The following is a 12,455-nucleotide window of genomic DNA, read 5'->3' as shown; positions in this document are numbered from 1 at the left end:
CATCACAACAGCTAAAATGCCACCAACTTCGAGTTCACCATCAACAGAGTAATCAGCAGAAGCAAAGCCATCAAACCGTGTACTAACCCCAACTTGCCAACAGATCCAGCAATATCAACCTCTTATTCACTGAGAAATTCAATTAAATCAGATCTAACCTCACCAATTAATCATTGTCATCTAAACCACCACCTACACCAAACCTGCACACGACTAACTGGTCATCCTTCAACACGGTCTCCCACACAGACCTCGCTAACATTCTGAACTCACTCATAGCCGCCTCCTACAAAGATGACATGTTTCTTTCCTCCATCATAAAGTCTCTGCAGGGAGAAGCCCCCAGTCCCCTTCTCCACATTGTCAGTGCCTTGCTAACTCAGGACACCTTGATTGACTGGACAGACCCTCCCGCTGCTGGAAGAACCCTACACTAGATCCAGTTTACCCTGCCAACTTACGTCCTATAACCTACCTTTCGTTTGATGGAAAAATTGAGAAGGCAGCACACCAGCAAGAATAACTTACTTCAAGACTGTCAATCAGAATTCAGCCCACGCTGCAGTATTAAAACATTCATGTTAAAAGTAGTCAACAATGCCCTCTTTCTTATTCAAAATGGCCCTGTAGTCCTGGTCATATTTGCAGTTTCTGCATCTTTTGACACGATCAGCCATCCAGCATTGATCCACACTTTAAAAACTCGCATGAGCTTAACTGGTATGATTCTGTAATGGTCATGTCCTGTCTCGCCAACTGAGAGCAACACATTTAGATAAGTATTACCATGTTGTGGACTCTCCCCGTCACCTGTGATACCCCACAAGGCTCCATCCTGTCAGCTATCATGTTCAACCTTTATATGGAACCTTTGGCAACCATCTTTGCATGAAGCATTACCAAAATCCACCAGCATTCCAACACCCAACTTTGTCTCAAAATCTCCTCAACCAATGACCTAAAGAGACTTAAAGCTTTCCTCGAATGTATCTGCCCCTGTAAGTCAACAGACTATTTTATGCTAAGCGCTATGGCACCCAATTTCCTCTTGCATGCTAACGCCACCAAACATTCGCTGATTCAGTCATGGCTCTTCAACTTAAACCGAATAATCTTCATACCTCAACTGAAAGAAAAGGTGAAATCCCTCTGAATTAGCTTTGACTCAAACCTCTCACTCATAGAACACTTTTCCAAGAATACCAAAGCAGTTGGTTCCAACTCTGTCCTGAAAATTAAAACCTTTTCTCCCTTGAGGAGACTTAATCATGACAGTTGGTCCTCTTCCACCTAGATGGAGGCAACAACCGGCTCAGCTGCATCCCAGAGACCACCCTCACAGGCTCACTCCCATGAAAGACCCACCCATTACTGTTCATGCAGTAGAAAAGCTCAAGAGACTGAATGAATCCAACCTCATCATCCTCGCACTCCAAGCCCAGATCAACTTCAAGATTAGATGCATCACTTACAAAAGCCTTTAGGCAGGCCCCTGTCAACCTAGCTAACTTATGGAGGTCAACATAGGACAAGGAGCTCTTTCATCACCAGATAAGAGACTAAATACTACAGGTAGGAGAACACAAGCCTTCTTAGCGTATGCCACCAAGATGTAGAACAACATCTTGTCCAACTTGAGAACAGCTCCAACACTTCTACAATTCAAGAAGAAACTGAAAACTTGGCTCTTCAAGGAACCTCCGATAGGCTGACTTATCACTCTTTTCACTAGCTTTATCTACTCCCTCTGTCTCCTTTCTCCTCCTCCCATGTTTGCTCACTGGGGCTTGTCCCCTGTACAGCACCCCGTTGCTAGCCAGTTGGGTTTGCACTTTACAAGCACCAAAACCTACGTATATACACAAACACAATACATTTGTTAAATGTTGTGCGTGGTGGCTAAGTAGACATACAGGTCTGCTAGATTAAAAATGACTAGACTTCGGACGAGTCTGTACCATTGCCCAAGTTTTACTAAGTGATTAGATGACATCTGAACAATGTCATGCTTTGGAGGATGAGAGTGCTCCTTGGGTGCGTTGTGATTGAATGCAACAGGTTCTTTTTCCTTCAATACTTAAGGGTTGTATTTCCATGGGAATGTACAAGCTACAGCTAGCCTGTAGACGTTGATCATCTGTCCAATGGTTGTTCAGTTGTGCCTTCTTGATGCCACACTTTTATGTGAGGAGCTTTTGCACTTGTTTTATGGTGTGATGTCTCCATGAATCCACTGACCTATTCTAAAATATTGCGTTCTATTTGCAATTATTAAGAAATGGTTAATGTGAAGTATAAAATGATTGAAGAAATCAAATTTCTCAATCGGGTTCTTTACTCCTCATCCATAAATTTAGGAAGCACCTTCTGCTGCTCTTCCCCCTTTCACTCGCCCCCAAATCCCCATGCCCCTTTGCCCAAAGAAATGATTCACCTGTTTTTAAATGAGTAATACATTCCTTTCTTCTGTCTCCCCACGGCCCCACCAACATTTTTCCCACAGCACTTTAATCCTCTTTTAAGAAGCTTCTAAGGATCTTCTCCTCCGTGTTTACAGCCTGTCCTCAGTCCTCCTCGCCTCCCTATTAAAAGCCTCGCTTTGCAGTTTTTATTGAATATTATGCAAAATTTGAAGAAAAATTTGCTGACAAAACTGAGGATTTTAAGAAAGTTGTTGAGAGAAGGCCGTAGGTTTTTGTGGGAGGAGTAGCATCAGAATTGCTTCAGCACAATATAATATGAGATCTGTATTTGCATGTCAGGTTAATATTTTGTAAAGTGCGATATAGATGCGTATTTTTTTTTATTTTAAAGCATTTGTAGGAGTCTTCAATTTAAAAACGTATTAGTACTATTAGTACACTCTGGAATGTATGTATTTTAGTGATCTGTTTTCGGGGAAGATGGAATTAAAACCGATAAGTGTCATCTTGATCATTTTATTTTCTCTGTTAACGTTTAGTCATTGCCTTTTAATAAATGTTATTTATTTAACGTATTACCAAATGTTGTAGCTACTCATTAGGGTGTATCAACCTTCACTGGGCTAGGAAAGGGATGCTCTTACTCAGTGTTTTGGATGTGGTCAGGACTGGCAAGTAAAGCACCTAAATATTGCGCTGTATACGCACCGAACATCCTCTACGTGCTAGTGGTGAGTACAGTGGCTGGATAGGTTTAGTGTACTGAGGTATTCATTCTCAAGCATAAATGTGTGTATATATTTGTGTGTGTATACATATATATATATATATATATATATATATATATATATATATATATATATCGGTCGCAATGCATGGTTCGGAAGAGCTCGAGTGAGATTCCTTGCTGCACTTCGTCTTTATGTATTTTCGAATGTCTTTATTATTTTCCACTATTGTAGCGTGTTACAGTTATGGATTCAATTTGAATCTAACTTCAGATATCATGTTGTCGTGTTTCGTGCTATCACACAGTAGAACAAGTTGGCGATAACGTTTATTTGCTTTGAAGTTATTCCTCCAGTATACTAACGTTGAAGAGGGAGAGCACCACATGCAGAAGTTGTTGAGATTTGGCCTTTGCAGTTTTCAGAATTAAAAAAGGGTCTTCGCTTGGTTTTATGCTACCTGGCAAGATATCCCCTAGACGGGCTACGTCTCAGTAAGTAGGACCACTAGTTTGGGCGGGTGCACTGAGGTGGCTCGGAAGACCTGGGGTTGGAAGGTTGCATTGTGTAGGAAGCAGGGATTTCTTGAGGGCCAGGCTGAGCTTGTTGTGTGGTTTATAACCTTGAAGATGAGTCTTGCTTCTGAGGTTTGTACGTCTACCATTGAGGGGGGTCAGGAAAGTCGATACACAATAGGAGGACAGCATGGATATTAGTGGCAAACTGTTTGGGGCAAAAAAAACCTGCAGCTAGTCTTTTTGCCTCTGAGGGCATGAGTTTGGACACTGTTTAGTGGTACACAGAGCCTGCAATTTGCAGAATCACAGGCTTGCGACTGCAGAACAGTGACTTAAAATGTACTAAAGGTACTTCTGTGTACAACGTATTACAAATCACAAAATGGATCGAACGAGAATGGGACACTTCTGCTGTTAAGGATCCACTGTGAAATCTGATTTACCGATCATTGGTGACCAGAGTAGCATGCTATTAAAAAGTTATACTACCAAGTGGACGTAACAATTAATTCACAAAGTGCCTCCTTGGTAATGGTGCTGTGCAGCCTCTGGGCACAGAATGCAGTAGTTCATGGAACAACTGTCTGCTCTCCTCAATGTCCTCCTAAATTGGAAACATTTTTGAAAGCATCAGCTGCTCCTTTAATGTATACCTGTTGCTGGAAAGAAAAAAGTGTTTCCATTTGGAAATTCAAATACAAGGAATGTAGTCTGTTATTCCTTGCAGGCCACTGTTCTCCGCCAACCATAGAGGATCACAAATTGCGACCTGCCTAATTAATTTTAATTATTTAGGTAATTTTGTGACCCTCTGCAACTGGACTGATTGTGGTGAGATCTATAACTACATACAAACCGGTTGGTGTGCAAATTGAACATCCTGGTTTGTGAAAAGGGATTCATGCATCACTCCAAAGACTGTAGATCTGACTCCCTTAGCAGCAAGAGTGACCTGGGACAGGGGTCCATGGTTGGGATCGATGTGTCCCAAAGTGTGGCTCGGTAGTGTCAAAAAAAAGAAATGTAGTTTGGCTGCATGGCTAGGTTTATCAGGTAACTGAGGTGGTCCAACAATCTGGAGGACATTTTGGGTGTGGAAAGCATGTTTTTCCTGCCTACACTTCTATCCGGATTTTTACACTTTAGCTCGATTAGTCCCATGGACATCACCAGAACAACTTTTGTGAGTTACCCTTGTTCTGGAGACTGTAATGCAGGAAGCAGCCCAGAGTTAGTTCAAGAAAGGGTCCTGGGAAGAGTCCTCGTACTTCTACCTATTCTGTGCACATGTGGGCCAATTGGACCAGTACTGTTGTGGGGGGCTGCCCAGATGTAAACCAGAGAAGGATGCCATTCCGCGCTCTGTATTTTGCTCTCTAGTTTCTATGCCCCCACTGGCGTCCTCCATGCTGCTTCCCCACACATAACCTTGTTTTACTTCTGTCCCTCCAGGTACCCACAACCGTGTTAAAAAAAATTTTAAACAACGAAAAACATTTGTGTAGAGTTTTTCCTTTTTATTTACTAATCCAACTCAAGTGATAAACAAAAGGGGGGGAAATCTTGTCATTTTCTTGGCATGCCTATGGGTGGTATGCACCCTACTAAACAATTACAAAAAACAATTTGATGGACAGAATGTAGATCAATGTCTTACATTCACCCCAGTACAAGGATCTGGGCCTAAATCCATCGTTTTTGCACTCCACACCACCCTGGGTCAGATAATGGCTTTATGCAAATCAGCTGTGACCCTGTGCCCCATGGGAACAGTCCAGTCCGAACTACAACAGCCATATCTTTCCCAGACCGGAATCAAGCATCCGAGGACCGGACCGGTTTCGAGGTAACACCTCTCATCAGCCCGGCTAGCTTGACTCCAGTGGTGTGGAGGCTCTGGGACCCACGTCTGAGCTACCCCAGTACACTCAGGGAGAAAATTACAAAAAACAATTTGATGGACAGAATGTAGATCAATGTCTTACATTCACCCCAGTACAAGGATCTGGGCCTAAATCCATCGTTTTTTGCACTCCACACCACCCTGGGTCAGATAATGGCTTTATGCAAATCAGCTCTGACCCTGTGCCCCATGGGAACAGTCCAGTCCGAACTACAACAGCCATATCTTTCCCAGACCGGAATCAAGCATCCGAGGACCGGACAGGTTTCGAGGTAACACCTCTCATCAGCCCGGCTAGCTTGACTCCAGTGGTGTGGAGGCTCTGGGACCCACGTCTGAGCTACCCCAGTACACTCAGGGAGAAAATTACAAAAAACAATTTGATGGACAGAATGTAGATCAATGTCTTACATTCACCCAAGTACAAGGATCTGGGCCTAAATCCATCGTTTTTTGCACTCCACACCACCCTGGGTCAGATAATGGCTTTATGCAAATCAGCTCTGACCCTGTGCCCCATGGGAACAGTCCAATCCGAACTACAACAGCCATATCTTTCCCAGACCGGAATCAAGCATCCGAGGACCGGACCGGTTTCGAGGTAACACCTCTCATCAGCCCGGCTAGCTTGACTCCAGTGGTGTGGAGGCTCTGGGACCCACGTCCGAGCTGCCCCAGTACACTCAGGGAGAAAATTACAAAAAACAATTTGATGGACAGAATGTAGATCAATGTCTTACATTCACCCCAGTACAAGGATCTGGGCCTAAATCCATCGTTTTTTGCACTCCACACCACCCTGGGTCAGATAATGGCTTTATGCAAATCAGCTCTGACCCTGTGCCCCATGGGAACAGTCCAGTCCGAACTACAACAGCCATATCTTTCCCAGACCGGAATCAAGCATCCGAGGACCGGACCGGTTTCGAGGTAACACCTCTCATCAGCCCGGCTAGCTTGACTCCAGTGGCGTGGAGGCTCTGGGACCCACGTCTGAGCTACCCCAGTACACTCAGGGAGAAAATTACAAAAAACAATCTGATGGACAGAATGTAGATCAATGTCTTACATTCACCCCAGTACAAGGATCTGGGCCTAAATCCATCGTTTTTTGCACTCTACACCACCCTGGGTCAGATAATGGCTTTATGCAAATCAGCTCTGACCCTGTGCCCCTTGGGTCCAGTCCAAACTACAACAGCCATATCTTTCCCAGACCGGAATCAAGCATCCGAGGACCGGACCGGTTTCGAGGTAACACCTCTCATCAGCCCGGCTAGCTTGACTCCAGTGGTGTGGAGGCTCTGGGACCCACGTCTGAGCTACCCCAGTACACTCAGGGAGAAAATTACAAAAAACTATTTGATGGACAGAATGTGGATCAATGTCTTACATTCACCCTAGTACAAGGATCTGGGCCTAAATCCATCGTTTTTTGCACTCCACACCACCCTGGGTCAGATAATGGCTTTATGCAAATCAGCTGTGACCCTGTGCCCCATGGGAACAGTCCAGTCCGAACTACAACAGCCATATCTTTCCCAGACCGGAATCAAGCATCCGAGGACCGGACCGGTTTCGAGGTAACACCTCTCATCAGCCCGGCTAGCTTGACTCCAGTGGTGTGGAGGCTCTGGGACCCACATCACTGGAGTCAAGCTAGCCGGGCTGATGAGAGGTGTTACCTCGAAACCGGTCCGGTCCTCGGATGCTTGATTCCGTTCTGGGAAGGACATGGCTTTTGTAGTTCGGACTGGACTGTTCCCATGAGGCTCAGGGTCAGAGCTGATTTGCATATCGCCATTGTCTAACCCAGGGTGGTGTGGAGTGCAAAATAACGATGGATTTAGGCCCAGATCCTTGGACTGGGGCGAGTGTGTGACATTGATCCACATTCGGTCCATCACTTGTTGTGTTTGCAATTTCCGCCATAAGTGCGCTGGGGATGCCCAGACGTGGGTCCCAGGCACTCCACACCACTGGAGTCAAGCTAGCCGGGCTGATGAGAGGTGTTACCTCGAAACCGGTCCGGTCCTCGGATGCTTGATTCCGTTCTGGGAAGGACATGGCTTTTGTAGTTCGGACTGGACTGTTCCCATGAGGCTCGGGGTCAGAGCTGATTTGCATATCGCCATTGTCTAACCCAGGGTGGTGTGGAGTGCAAAATAACGATGGATTTAGGCCCAGATCCTTGGACTGGGGCGAGTGTGTGACATTGATCCACATTCGGTCCATCACTTGTTGTGTTTGCAATTTCCGCCATAAGTGCGCTGGGGATGCCCAGACGTGGGTCCCAGGCACTCCACACCACTGGAGTCAAGCTAGCCGGGCTGATGAGAGGTGTTACCTCGAAACCGGTCCGGTCCTCGGATGCTTGATTCCGTTCTGGGAAGGACATGGCTTTTGTAGTTCGGACTGGACTGTTCCCATGAGGCTCAGGGTCAGAGCTGATTTGCATATCGCCATTGTCTAACCCAGGGTGGTGTGGAGTGCAAAATAACGATGGATTTAGGCCCAGATCCTTGGACTGGGGCGAGTGTGTGACATTGATCCACATTCGGTCCATCACTTGTTGTGTTTGCAATTTCCGCCATAAGTGCGCTGGGGATGCCCAGACGTGGGTCCCAGGCACTCCACACCACTGGAGTCAAGCTAGCCGGGCTGATGAGAGGTGTTACCTCGAAACCAGTCCGGTCCTCGGATGCTTGATTCCGTTCTGGGAAGGACATGGCTTTTGTAGTTCGGACTGGACTGTTCCCATGAGGCTCAGGGTCAGAGCTGATTTGCATATCGCCATTGTCTAACCCAGGGTGGTGTGGAGTGCAAAATAACGATGGATTTAGGCCCAGATCCTTGGACTGGGGCGAGTGTGTGACATTGATCCACATTCGGTCCATCACTTGTTGTGTTTGCAATTCCCTACTAAACAATGCCAGCTTTTTTTCTTTTGTATTCTTAACCCTTTAAGTGCTGATGACGGAACCGCTGCATCATCAGCTGCGGTGGCGCTGTGCTGATGACGGAGCGGTTCCGTCATGGCCCGCCCGCCGCGCATGCGCGGCGCGAATTCCGCGCCTGCGCTGAGCGTTCTATTGAGTGGGCGGGGCCATGACGGAACCGCTCCGTCATAAGCACAGCGCAACCGACGCTGGTGACGGAGCGGTTCCGTCACCAGCATGCGCCCGTCGCTCTTCCGCCCCGCCCCCTTAGCACTGCGGCGGAATAGTCGCCACAGTGAAGGGGTTAATTAGCCACACTACACCGCATCAGTAATGCTGAATATCATCGCTAAAAACCATTGGCAAAGCCAATAGGTCCCAAAGGCGAGGGAGTCTTACTGGCTTTGCCATCTCGTTACAAAAGCACAGTAGCACATTTCTAACAATATGTTTTCAGACTTCAGCTATCCTGAGTTTCACCCCGCGGACATCTTGTAAAACGAATCCCTCCATGCCGTCTCACATTCACCATCAAATCGGTTTCCAAGCGAGTTAATGCCTTTGGGAAATCAAAACAGCATAAGCATTGCTCTTTGTTCAGTCCTCATTCTACATGTGAATCGTAAATAAACCCGAAATATTCCATCAACAACTTCCTGCTTTCAGTAACATGCTCTGCCTTGAAAATGTTTCTTTTCATGCCGTGTCACTCCTACATACAACATTAAAACACGTTTTCAATATGTGCTTGCTTTATTATCTTGTCATTCTTTGTTCTGCTTGGAGGACTACGGAAGCCGAGCGCCGCTTCCGTTGTGACCTCTCTTTAAATGCTATAAATATGACAATGTGAAATGCCCCCTAACACTGCTCTCTTCTCTGGTTCTCCATTTCAGGCGGCGAAACCGAGCCGAGGATCAAATGCAGCCAAGCTTTAAACGAGAGCCGCCCCCTCCGCCCTGCCGGGCTGCTGCCTGACTTATAGAATGGTAAGCCTGGCCCTGCCTGACTGCTTCTTGCTGACTGCGACGATCGGGGGCTGGCTTGGGTTACTGGGAAGTCTGCTGGGAAATGCGCAGCGCAGGAGTCTTGGCAAAACCACGTGTGAGCGGCCCACACAGTCCATTTGTTCCCGTTGCATTCTGGTACTTGTAGGCCTCGCGTATGCATTACAGAGTCAGGATCACAAATCTCGGAATGCAAGTGAGAACATCTGGGCTGTTGACCTCATACAAGGACCTGAGTCCAAACTAAGGGACTACTCTGCAGCCCAAACAGTGGCCACCGACCATGTCTAACAAGTGGGGTGAAAGGGCGCCTCGCGGAGCTCTTGGCTCGGCGTGTTTGTCTCCGAGTTGAAATGTGTGCCCAGCGCTGCTTTCAGCCCGCATGCACGCTAGGCCTATCCCTGTAGCGCGACCGCCAGAGGCACAATGTTGGCATTTAAAGAGATGCTTATTTAGGGACAGCCACGCCTCGTGCCGCGGGGCAGGTGGTGAATGGGGTTATCAGTCTGCCCTGACCTATCCTTCGTGAAATGCTGCTTCACTGGCTGGGCCGGCAGCTGCACCATAGTGCCTGCTTCCTGCCCGCGTGTCATGTCTGACCGAGCCTGAAATGCTGGCTCCTCTTGGTGGCCCCGGTGTGGCCTGTGGAATGTGGTGACTCGCAGGTAATCTCTGCATCTTTCCTGTGCTCTTTGCAGGGGGGGGGGGGGGTGCTCTCTTCAGCAAGGCCCATCTTGGGGATTGCCCCTGAAGAGTTTCCAAGTGCTTCACGCCTGGTTCGCAGACATACATACACCTTCTATAATGTGGACTGCCTGTACCTCCCTCTGCTTGGGTTTAAACCAGTGGTCCCCGAACACTCTCCAGGGATTGTGTTTAGTGTATGGCTTTTACCAAGGGGAGCCAGCGACACTGTAACTTTGCCATCATCAGTTTTATTCATGAGGAAAAAGAACACTAATCGCACTAGAGGTTAAGTGTATAACGTGTACGAATATCAACGAAACCTGTAGTGTGTACATGCAGTCCCAGATGTATACAAAAAGGGAGGGAGGGAAGGCTTGACTTAATCTCAGCCTTTGGTAATTCCTCGGGGTCGTATGTCAGCCCATTGTTATTTTGTGCTCCATGCCACCTCCGTTTGGACCGAGCCATATTCAGATCGGTTCCATCTTGACCCTGCTCCAATGGAAGCAGTCGTCCAGACTACAATTTCAAGGCCAGGTCCTCCCCGAACTTGAAACAAACACAAGCAACCAAAGACTGGTCTCCCCCCCCTCTCCCCCCCCCCCTTGCCCCCCCTTAAACCACCCCCCCCCCCTCCCCCGATTTGGGCTCTTCAGTCCGGTGTAGCTTCATTCCAGGGGCACAGGACCAGCATCTGGGCATACCGATGGCCCTGCTTCTGATAGAGAAGGCTAACCTATTGGTTGACTTGGACACATTGCTTTTGGGTGAAGAAAACAATCAATTGCTCGATATTGGAGGAAAAAAAGCATTGGATATTTGTATGTTCGCAATGTTAAAGCCAGTTTCCCTCCTCCCATAACCAGCCAACCTAGAGAAACCAGCCACTGCCCATCTTCAAAGCTACAGCATAGCTGCAAGTTCATGGGATGCCTCAAGATGGGTTTCAGCAAAGTCTGAGTCCACAGTGGTTTCTTTTGTAATTGATGATTTTAAACAGTGCATTTAGACCAGGTTTAAGTGTTGAGGAGTTCCCCAGGCATGACGTTGTCCCTACTACTATTTATTTTGTGTCTGCACTCTTTGGCTGCACTGCTTTGAGGCTCACATTTTATGTGTGTGCAAAGAACACACAGATCCTTATCTGTTTTCAGGCCGATGATTCTGAAATGTTTTAAATCATGGATACTCACAAACTTTCTCTCGGGGGCCAAATTTACAGTGTGGTTTGTGGCCGAGGGCCGCACCGGTGGGGACGGGGTCAGTGGGGGAGGGGGCGGGCCTCGAGCAACAAAAAAACTGGTACCATGAGGTTGATCACTGGTCCCTGCAGCGGATGCCTTCGTCCACTGAGCCACCAGACCCGATATACACACAACTATCTCTCTCTCTCTCTCTCGTTCTTTCTCAGTCTCTCTCTCTCTACCTCTCTCTCCCTCTGTCTCTGTCTCCCTCACTCTGACTGTCTCACTCCCTCTCACTCCCCCTCTGTCTCACTCATTCTGAATGTCTCACTCCCTCTCTCCCTCTGTCTGTCTCACTCTGACTGTCTCACTCTCTGTCTCCCTCTCTCTCTCGGTTTCCCTCTCCCTGTTTCCCTCTCCCTCTCTCTGTTTCCCTCTCCTTATCTCTGTTTCCCTCTCCCTCTCTCTGTTTCCCTCTCCCTCTCTTTCCTTCCCTCTGTCTCCTTCCCTCTCCCTCCTTCCCTCTCCCTCCTTCCCTCTCCCTCCTTCCCTCTGTCTCCCTCTCCCTCCTTCCCTATGTCTCCCTCTCTCTCCTTCCCCCTCCCTCACTCTGAGGTCTCCTTTCACTCTGAGGTCTCGCTCTGCCTCCCTCCCTCACTCTCCCTCTGTCTGCCTCTGTCTCCCTCTGTTGCTCTCCCTCCCTCCCTCGCTCTCCCTCTGTCTCCCTCCCTCGCTCTCCATCACTCTCCCTTGCTCTCCCTCTGTCTGCCTCTCCCTCACTCTCCCTCTGTCTGCCTCTGTCTCCCTCCCTCCCTCGCTCTCCCTCTGTCTGCCTCTGTCTCCCTCCCTCGGCCTCTGTCTCCCTCCCTCTCCCTTTGTCTCCCTCCCTCTCCCTCTGTCTGCCTCTGTCTCCCTCCCTCGCTTTCCATCACTCTCCCGCGCTCTCCCTCGCTCTTCCTCGCTCTTCCTCTGTCTGCCTCTCCCTCGCTCTTCCCCTGTCTGCCTCTCCCTCGCTCTCCCTCTGTCTGCCTCTCCCTCCCTCAGGGAGGGAGATGTGTGTCTGTCC

At 48.1% G+C, this 12,455-nt stretch overlaps 1 protein-coding gene across 2 annotated transcripts in view; it reads left to right on the top strand.

The window, feature by feature from the left end:
• Positions 1–12,455, top strand: part of HIC2 (HIC ZBTB transcriptional repressor 2) — a 340,859-nt gene that overhangs the window by 166,555 nt on the left and 161,849 nt on the right. For both annotated transcript variants that reach the window (XM_086942719.1, XM_086942720.1), the window contains exon 2: positions 9,408–9,500. The gene's annotated coding sequence lies outside the window, so the exon portion shown is untranslated. The remainder of the gene's footprint in view (positions 1–9,407; positions 9,501–12,455) is intronic.

This window comes from Lissotriton vulgaris, chromosome 11, assembly GCF_964263255.1.
Source record: "Lissotriton vulgaris chromosome 11, aLisVul1.2, whole genome shotgun sequence".
Lineage (NCBI taxonomy): Eukaryota > Metazoa > Chordata > Amphibia > Caudata > Salamandridae > Lissotriton > Lissotriton vulgaris.
The sequence above is the reverse complement of the archived record's forward strand: the minus strand, read 5'-3'. Positions and strand labels throughout refer to the sequence as shown.